This window comes from Artibeus jamaicensis, unplaced genomic scaffold (assembly GCF_021234435.1).
Source record: "Artibeus jamaicensis isolate MK-2021 breed Jamaican fruit bat unplaced genomic scaffold, CSHL_Jam_final contig_465, whole genome shotgun sequence".
Taxonomy (NCBI): Eukaryota; Metazoa; Chordata; class Mammalia; order Chiroptera; family Phyllostomidae; genus Artibeus; species Artibeus jamaicensis.
The window spans coordinates 13,749,693-13,756,883 of NW_026521843.1; the positions used below are offsets into that span (position 1 = coordinate 13,749,693).

Here is a 7,191-nt window from a genome sequence, read left to right on the forward strand (position 1 = left end):
CAGTGGCTCAGCATTTTCCTCTAGTTTGTGTCTGTGAGTGGTGTGGTGATCACGTTTACTGACATGTTTAAAGAATGCAAGAAAAAAGCACAAATATTTGGTGAGTGCTTATGAAACAGTAGCTACTATGCTCCGCGGTGTTTCTCTCTCAGCTTATTATTAAAAATTCCAAACACATGCAGAAATATAAATAATAGTATAATGAGATCCCATTTATCCATCACTCACTTTCAACACACCCTTTCCCTTCCTTCCTTCCTTCCTTCCTTCCTTCCTTCCTTCCTTCCTTCCTTCCTTCCTTCCTTCCTTCCTTCCTTCCTTCCTTCTTTCCTTCCTTCCTTCCTTCCTTCCTTCCTTCCTTCCTTCCTTCCTTCCTTCCTTCCTTCCTTCCTTCCTTCCTTCCTTCCTTCTTCCTTCCTTTCTTTCTTTCTTTCTTTCTTTCTTTCTTTCTTTCTTTCTTTCTTTCTTTCTTTCTTTCTTTCTTTCTTTCTTTCTTTCTTTCTTTCTTTCTTTCGAGTGGGGAAGCAGGGAAGGAAGAGAGGGAGAGAAACACCAGTGTGAGAGAGAAACATCAATCTATGGGTTGCCTCTCGTACACACCCCTACTAGGGACAGAACCCACAACCCACAACCCAAGCACGTACCCTTACCAGCAATTGAACCAGTGACTTTTTGCTTTGTGGGACAACACCCAACCGAGCCGCACCGGTCAGGGCCCCAAATTGTTTCGAAGCGAATTCTAGATATAACTTCATCCAGAAGTAATATTCCACTATGTATCTCCAAAAGATAAGTACTCTTTTACAATACAACCACAAATCATTAGCACACCATAAAAATTAACGATACTCCTTAATATCAAAAAGCCAGCTACTATGCAAATTTCTCTGTGTTTGTGTGTATATATATTAATTTTGAACTGATCCAGTCACCTCTCTTCACTATTTTTGAACCCTTCACTGCCCTTTTTCCTCCCTGTGCTTCACACGTGTTGCCTCCTGTGCCCACATTGCCCTCTCTTGCCTAACGAGCGAGACGCGGCCTTCCAGATCTGTTCAGAGAGCGCCTGCTCCGGCAGTCCTCCCCTTGTGACACTCAGCGGTTGGCCCTCACCGCAGCACGGGCACCTGCCCTGTGTACGCACGCCTGTCTCTCCTCCGGACTGGGAGCTCCTCGAAGACACGCGTTTTGTTCTCCTAGTCTTTGTAACCGTGGTAACAGGCACGGAGCCTGGCCCGTGGCATTTGCTTCAAGGCAGCCTGTTATTTCTAGAGAGGGATTCCCAAGACCTCGCCATTAGTCTTGGTGTTGATCTAACCTTTTCTAAAGTTCAATGTCTTTTGCAATGGGTTTTTCTTTTTTTGCTCCTTGATCTGGGTTGGGGGTTGACCTGTGTTTTTAACTTGAAAGTTTTCAGAAACCATTGGAGTCAGGATTTTCTTTTTTAAGATTCCAGGATTGATATACAGTCATCCCCCCTTATCTGTGGGGGATACATTCCAAGACCCCAGTGGATGCCTGAAACCAAGAAGAGAGCCTAACCCTGTGTATACAATGTGTTTTCCTGTATATACACACACAACTTTTCACTCAAAGGGAGTTCTTTGTATATCCAAATTGCAGCGTCTCTAATCCTGTGCTTTGGGACCATTATTAAGGAAAATAGCCCTGGCTGGTGTAGCTCAGTGGATTGAGTGTGGGCCTGCGAACCAAAGGGTCGCAGGTTCGATTCCCAGTCAGGGCACATGCCTGGGTTGCAGGCCAGGTCCCCAGTAGGGAACACATGAGAGGCAACCACACACTGATGTTTCTCTTCCACTCTTTCTCCTTCCCGTCCCCTCTCTATAAAAATAAATAAATAAAATATTTTTGGAAAAATAAGGGTTGCCTGAACACAAACACCGCAATAGGGTGACCTATCAGATGACCAACAGAGATGCTACACTGGACAAAAAGATGATTCACAGCCCTGGTTGGTGTAGCTCAGTGGACTGAGCGCAGGCCTGCGAACCAAAAGATCGTGGTTCAATTCCCTGTCCTGTCACATGCTTGGGTTACAGGCCAGTTCCCAGCAGGGGCCAGTTCCCAGCAGGAAATGCACCAGAAGCAACCATACATTGATATTTCTCTCCTTCTCTCCTTCCCTTCCCTTCTAAAGGTAAATAAATAAAATAAAAATATATTTAAAAAAAAGATGATTCACATCTCAGGCCTGACAGCACGAGATGACATGGCATTCCATCATGCTCCTTGGAACGCCATGTCATTTAAAACTGATGAATTGCTTATTTCTCGAACTTCCATGCAATATTTTTGCACTGTGGTTGACTGTGAGTAACTGAAACCACAATAAGCAGAACCGTCGATAAGGGGGCACGACTGTACGGCAGAAAGACTGAGGGAAGAGAAAGCCACCTTGTCCATCAGCAGCCTGCTCTGGGATTAATGCAGTAGTAGCCGTACAGAATCTAAAAGAAAAGCATATTATCCTTGCCCTCTAATTGCATGCAATCTAAAACCTTCTGGTTCTCTGAGAAGGGCCTTGCAACACTCTCACAGTTTCCAAATTATAATTAATAACAGTTGGAACCACAGTTTTCAAGTGTTTCTTTAACCTCAGGACCCCTTCAGGTTTATCTAGCCTGCAACGTGTTACTCATCTCACGGCTCCCGGGAGCGGCGGTGAGCAGAGAGCAGGAGCCCAGTTCTCTGGGGCTCTCTGCCGACTCTCCCACTCGGCCCCCGAGGCACAGAACCCAGCGCATCGGATCAGTCTATCCACACTCAATAACTGTTTGTCGAGTGCCTACTACGTGTTTGGTCTTCACAGCACTATGCTGAACCAGACAGATGGACTTCCATTTACTTGGATTTACATTCTGGGGGGGACGAGGGAGAAAAGCAGTAGTCATTGCAAGCAGGTGGTTCTCAAACTTGCATTTTCATCAGAATCACCTGGAGGGTCTGTTAAACTACAGATCTGTGTGTCCCACCCCCCCATGTCTGTTTCAGTAGGTCTAGAGGAGGGTCTGAGAATATACAGTTCTAACTACATTCCCTGGCGATGCTCGAGCTGCTGGTCCCAGGACCATGCTGAGAACCAGTAATGGCGACAGTGAAGTAAATCAGTCACCTTCAGATAATGGCCAGTGCTGGGCTTCTAGAAAACAAAGAAGGGTAATGGAGTCAAAGTTACCTGAGTGAGCAGCCACTTCATTTTTTAATTTACCATATTAGTATTTTTTAAAATCTTCCCCTGAAGTCCTGGCTGGTTCAGCAGGTGGAGTGTCGCACTGTGAACTAAAAGGTCTCCGGTTCGATTCCCAGTCAGGGCACGTGCCTGGATTGCAGGCCAGGTCCCCAGTAGGGGGAGCATGAGAGGCAACCACACACCGATGTTTCTCTCTCACTCTTTCTCCTTCCCTTCCCCTCTCTCTAAAAATAAATTTAAAAAATATTTTTAAAAATCCTCACCCAAGCATACATTCACTGATTTTAGAGAGAGAGGACAGGAGGGACAGAGAGAGAAAAAAACATCAGTGTGAGAAACATCTATCAGTTGCCTCTCATACCTGCCTGAACTGGGGATTGAACCTGCAACCTTTTGGTCTGTGGTCCGATCTATGCTCCAACCAACTGAGCTAGTTGGCCAGGGATAGCAGCCACTTGGCCAGGGATAGCAGCCATTTTAGACTGAGTGACCTGGGAAAGCCTAACTGGGAGGATAACATTTGATTTCAGACAGGAATGATCAAAAACAGCGAGTCACCTAAAAGCCCGGGGGATGGGCATTCCAAGAAAAGGACTTAGCAAGTGCAAAGGCCCTGAGCAGGGAACAAGCACAGCCTATCAAGGAACAAAATAAGATGTTAAAAGTGCCAGTGTAACTGAACAGCATTTTGAAGGGAAAAAAGTGATACAAGACTGTCACAGAATCAGTCGGTAAACAGATCATGTAGGTGTCCTGTAGGCCAATAAAAAAATGTTCAAGGTCAGCTTTTAAAGGGCAATGCAATGCCATTGGAGGGTTTTAAGCAGGGGACTCTTACGTAATCGTATTTTAATACATTTTAAATATAATGCCTTTGCTATGAAATATCTCTTTGGCTGTTGGGTGGAGAATGTACCATGAGGGGCAGGAGGGAAGGAGCAGGAAAAGACAGAAGCCAGGAGGCCGAGGTGCTGGCAGCAGCCTGGGCCAGGCATGGTGGGGGAGGGGAAGTAGCAGTGCAAAGGGTGATAATGGCAAGCTATGCAGGGGTGAGGACTTGTTGATGGGGTGACACTTGGTATAATGCCTTGCCACTTGTGAGTCTTCAGCAAATAAGGCATTAAATAAGTGAATGAATGAAGCTCCCTTCCTGTCTGAAGTGATGTGATTATAATCCACAATTCACCGATGAAACCAAGAATGCTGTCAATGATCATTCCAAAACTGGATTCCATTTTTCAGTTGGTAGTGGGTTTTGCATAGGTGTGTGAGTTGAATTTTAGCTCTCCTTTTTAAATATTTCACTGCCATGCTACCCCCTCTTTCTCAGAATTGTTTTCCATTTGGAAAGCAAATTGAGTGGGGAGGAGCCGGGAGCTCCCAAATCCCCCTGGGAGATGTAAGCAGCTGGTCCCAGGGCTCTGGTTGCTGGGAGAGGCTGGGAGTGAGGAATGACTCTTCCCTGTTGCACTAAGGGCCAAAATCCATTTATTCCTTTCCGTTGTTTTCGTTGAACTGTTTTATCATGCTTCTTACTGCATCCCATCCTGTTGGAACAAAATGCCATCAAAATATGGCTTTGATTTGACCAGGGGAAAGGGCCACGAGCACTGTGAGTTGTCCGTAGTGTGACACACGACAGCCCAGATCTCTGCAGGAACAAGCCTCGCTATCATACCGTTCCACCAACGCCGCTTATTAGGTCCGGAAGAGAACGTCCGAGGCACAAGTCACTCCTCAAGTTCTGGCCAAAGCTTTAGAATTCCTTGGCTCTCCATTGTTTTAGCATCAAGTTTCAAAAGTTAAACACACGATTGTAAAAGCAGAAAACCTGTTTTTCTTTGCAGAGTTGACACTGGAATTCTTGCACCAGTCAGAAGGATTCGAGGGTCCCCTCTAACTTCCGTGAGCTTCCAGGTCCCAGCAGGGCCAGAGAGCGCTGCCTGAGCGCAAAGCGCTTCCTGCCGCGTCCCTGCGCACCTCCCACCACGCAGTGCCGTTGGGCCCCTCCTTTCTGAACACGCACTGCGTTTTCCAGATGGCATCCCTGGGCGGCCCTCTCACGTCCTTATCTCTTTTCTGCAAACCCATTTCCTCTCTCTCCCTCTCTCACATGTATTTTAACCAGCCAAATACAAAACCAGCTCAACTGCAGAAATGAAGTTGGTTGTTTGTATGTTTAAATATTATTTTATGTTCTTCAGTCTTCATTTGAAATGTAGATAGGTAAACTATATTATCATATTTTCTCAAAAATAAAAGTATTCTGTTTTTTTTTTTTTTACTACATTTTCCCACCCTGTGGGCCTCTGGCCCTGGAAGAGAGAGGGACAGAGGTGGGGAGCAAAGGCAGAGGGGAGAAAGGAAGGCCACATGCACTTAAATTTCTTTCTGTGACAGCAGTTTCATTGCTTCATCTTTAAATGGAGATGCCTTTCATCAGCGACACTCCAGGGCTGGCACTGGCGTGGGAAAGGGGAAGGCACAGACTGGACCTCACATGTGACCATTTGCTACAATTTTTAAAAAATGACTCTCTGTGTGGACATGGGGGACTCCAGAAACTGTCATCTTATCCTCCGCAGGGACCCAGTGCATGGCTGCGGAAGGATGCACGTGTTCAAAAGCATCTTTGAAAGAGAGGCCAGCTACACAGAACACATTCTGCACGGTACCTGATGTGTATGTAGCACAGGTGTGTACACCTGTGTGTGTGCACATCTGAGTGCATGCACATGCATGGGCATGCACATGCCCCTGCATCTCAGCAGCAACACTCTGCAAATGCTTGGCCTTCCATGAGCACTGCCTGTGCACAGGCACAGTCCCAGGGTGGGCTGGGCAACTCTTCACTACCCATCCTTAATAAGCCCCTGAAATACATAAATCAATGTATTTAAATTATTTATGTACCTATTGTTCAATTTCCTGCATGTGTGTGCATATGTTTATCTATTTACTTCAAATTTTCTGACTTGGCATGTATTAATCTTATAAATAAAAAAAGCATTACATTAAAAATGTTTCTATCATTGTACTTGCCCACGTAGGGTCTCTATCAGGAGGAGAGACGTCTTTGGGGAGGGAGTTGGGCAGTGAAGTGGTACCAAGGGGAGGGCAGAAAAGGCAGGGTGAGGGACCTGAGGGGGAAGTGCAAGGTCGCATTCTGCCTTAATCACTGAGATGAAACCTCTGCCCTACCCCTGCGGGGACTGAGATAGGTTTACTACGAAGCTGAAGCCGCCGAAGATTAACCCCCAAGGTGCCCTGCATGCAGGACCCAGTGAAGGGCCTGGACAATGTATTCATATGGTCATAGGCTTATAAAATTCTACAAGGAGCAGCCACTGAGGAGTAGCAGCCCTGGCTCTGTGCTACTCCATGGCCCTGGACCTTAACAAGGGCCACACGGTGACCAAGAACGTGAGCAAGCTGAGGCACAGTCCCCCTGCCACAGGTACCTCAGCGAACACTCTGAGTTTGTGTGGGACAGGATCTGAGAGGCGTGTGGCTTTGCCGTGCACCGTGGAGCTGCTCAAGGTCTCTAAGGACAAGAGGGCCCTGAAATTCATCAAGAAAAGGGTGGGGACACATATCCTTGCCAAGAAGAAGAGAGAAGAGCTGAGTAATGTCCTTGGAGCCATGAGGAAAGCAGAAGCCAAGAAGGATGGAGCCCCATCCCCTCTGCGTGTAATAAAACCTATTCAGGAAAAAAAAATCTAAAAGAAAGATAGCGTCACCGCAATCACTTAAGACCACTGTCTCTTTCCACTCCTACTTCCCTCACACCCTTGTGGCATGGCTGCAGGCATTTTCTGAGATCCAGCTAAAGGGACATTGAGTTGGGGACATATGTAGTAGGATCTATTTACATGGTTCCCAGTCACTTGCATGTATAGATAAGTTATTGCTAAGATGACCTAGTGTAGGAATGAAGGGATACTCCTGCCAGCAATACTCCTGTCACAGACTCTGCTAAC

The 7,191-nt window shown here is 46.4% G+C and overlaps 1 pseudogene; it reads left to right on the forward strand.

Annotated features, from left to right (window-relative positions):
- The first annotated feature begins 5,821 nt into the window (after positions 1-5,821).
- Positions 5,822-6,934, forward strand: LOC119050434 (60S ribosomal protein L36-like; annotated as a pseudogene).
- The last annotated feature ends 257 nt before the right edge of the window (positions 6,935-7,191 follow it).